Raw genomic sequence first — 3,057 nt, 5'->3', positions numbered from 1 at the left:
ACGGGCCACGTCCAGACTGCAAAAGTATGCTGCATTCTTCAAGACATCAAAGGTCTTTTTCATTCTTGCTGGAGGATAAGCATCTCAGATTATGTTGTGACTATCGAGCGTTGATCACAAAACTCAGAGTTTACTATCCTTCTTGCGTACAAGTACTACTGGTGACGCGTACTAGCTCAAAGACTCTCGGATTACACCAGTATCCGGCAATGATCCCAAATATTCATGTACCTCCTGCTATTGGTGTGGTGGTACACGTCTGTGAGTGTGAGGTATCGTCATAGGAAAGTCATTTTCCATAATAATTCTGTGTTCGATGTCATCACAAAAAACTATATCGTCATCTGTTTTGCTGATTACGTACGTAACCGCGTTTGGTTTGAAGTTGTTTTAATTGTCTTTGCTGATCAACAAATCATACTCAGATGCAGCCTAAGCACCAGCAGATGAAATACCCCTCATGACCTCATCCTGCTGTTTTATTTGATTCCTGAGTTATTGGAACTAAGCTAAAAGTGCAGCTATATTATCCTCAGATACCATGGTAACTATTGATGAGTGTCAACAATTTAGCATTAAAACAGTGCAACAACAACAAAGTTAGTGTGACAGCAACAAAATCAAAAGTAATCTACAAATTATTCAATTTGTAGATATTGTGGAAGTCCATTTTTAAATCAATCATATGTGTATATGTGTATAATTGATGAAGGGTATGATAGTATACATGTCTAGAAATAAAGAACATGTTACTGTTGAAAATATTGACGAAAGTGGAGACATATTTTTATATTAACAAGGTTATCTCAAATGAGAAAAACAGATGGAGATGCTAAATTGTTCCTTCTCTTGATGATTCGCTACGTTACAAGCAGCCATTAATAAACAGTAGAAGGGGATTGTGGGTAACCTTGGGATGCAATTTGATAATTATCATGTGATGACATGATTCTGTTTGTGTGTAAAGGGGTTGTGTTCACCAATTCTGGGGAATAGGATCTTTGGGAAAATTAGCCAAATTTGTAATGAATCTTACATGGATTCAGCAGAGTACTCTCGGCTCATAGATTTCTGGTGTATATAAAAAAGTTGGATTTTGTCAGAATACAATTATATTATAGGTACAGACATATACTAAGGGTAGATGACATGTTTTGAAGATGAATACAGGCGTGACTATGGGGAAGAGCTCAATTATGCAGGGGTTAGCAAAGAGTAATACACAAATTTGCAAGTGAATGGATCTATTGTGTTGTGTTTTTTTGTAAATATTGTACATGCCATTGGAATTCATCTGGTTTTTTTACCCCCTCCCCCTCTCCCCCTCTCACACACATTCATGAGTGGGGGTAGGTGATAGTGCAAAACTATTCTGGGGGAGCAAACAATGTTCATGCCAAGTTTGAGCCTTGTGGGTCAAAGAATGTGTGGAAGGTACATCAGAACACACCATACGCACGCATACAACACCGCTTTATAAAAGGGTGCGGGGGTTGGGGGTGGGAATGCAATAATTTAATAAATAAAAAAAATAAAAAAATACATCTCAAATAATACAATAGTAAAGAAAATTACTTTTTTTTTTGTTTTTTTTTACAATAACCTAAATGCTAAAACAGTCCAATAAGACCCATGACTGCATTTGTGGGGGTGGGGGGAATTATGAAAATAAATTCCCCCCATCCTGAAAGAAAAAAAAATGTGTAAAATCGTTTTTATAACAAAGTTACAGTGAAACAATCATGCCATGCAATGTGATGGGGTAAAAATAAAAATAATTCATTCCTCACCATCCTGAACCCTCCTCCCCCCCTGCCCCCCAAACTCAGAGAGGAACATGCATTACCCTGCACTCAAAGCATATATGAAAGATAATGGGTAAAAACGTTTTTCATAACAAAGTTGTAGAGACATAGCCTGAGGCCAGAAAAGACCCATGATTGCATTATCGGGGATAAATAAAAAAAACAAATCCACCCCAATCCAGAGAAAAAAAACCCCAATACACACACAGATATATGCATTGGTCTTTATTTGAAGGAAATCTGAAAGATCATGTGTAAAAACGTTTTTATAACAAAGTTATTACAAAACAAAATCATGCCAGACAAAAAGACCCACAAATGTATCGAAGGGTTACTTGTCAAGATAGTTAAATAACATGCATTACAATGACAAATCTCCTTTCTGGTCTCTTCTTATCAAAATCCTCATGAAGGCACCAATCTCCAATGCATAGCTCATGAGAAGAACACTAATATTAGATGTGGTGATAGAAATGTTTCAGTAATAATTATTTGATGAATCTTAACGATACTGTATTACGGTTTATGAGACTCTTGTAAAAGAAGGGTTAATTATATTTTTAGCCGTATACATATATATTTCAACAAATATACATATATATTTCAACAAATATACATATATATTTCAACAAATATACATATATATTTCAACCAATATACATATATATTTCAACAAATATACATATATATTTCAACAAATATACATATATATTTCAACAAATATACATATATATTTCAACAAATATACATATATATTTCAACAAATATACATATATATTTCAACAAATATACATATATATTTCAACAAATATACATATATATTTCAACAAATATACATATACAGACTTGGCATTTAATATGGAATATTTTTTTTGTGGGGGTGAACTTACTTTTCAAGATGTCTTAGAACCAAAAGTTCATTGGAATTATATTGAAATTATTCTAGATTTTGTTAATGTGACCTTTAAAAGAAAGAAAAACCACATTTGACATTTCGAAACAAATAAATTGATCCTTGAAAGTGATGTAAATTGATATCGAACTCAATTCATGGACAGTATTGTGTTAAACTTCTGTACATTTTCCAGAAGTATCACTTTATTTTGCACATTAGCCAAAACATTTTTTAACAAAAACAAAAGTTAAATTACGACTGGGATTACGGACAGTAAAATTACAGTTCATTATTCCGTGTCACCCCCACGAGCATTCAGGAGAGCACGTACACATTGAGGCATGCTGTTCACGAGAT

This window comes from Myxine glutinosa, chromosome 7 (genome assembly GCF_964187855.1).
Source record: "Myxine glutinosa chromosome 7, kmMyxGlut1.1, whole genome shotgun sequence".
Taxonomy (NCBI): domain Eukaryota; kingdom Metazoa; phylum Chordata; class Myxini; order Myxiniformes; family Myxinidae; genus Myxine; species Myxine glutinosa.
Note: the sequence above shows the minus strand (reverse complement) of the source record.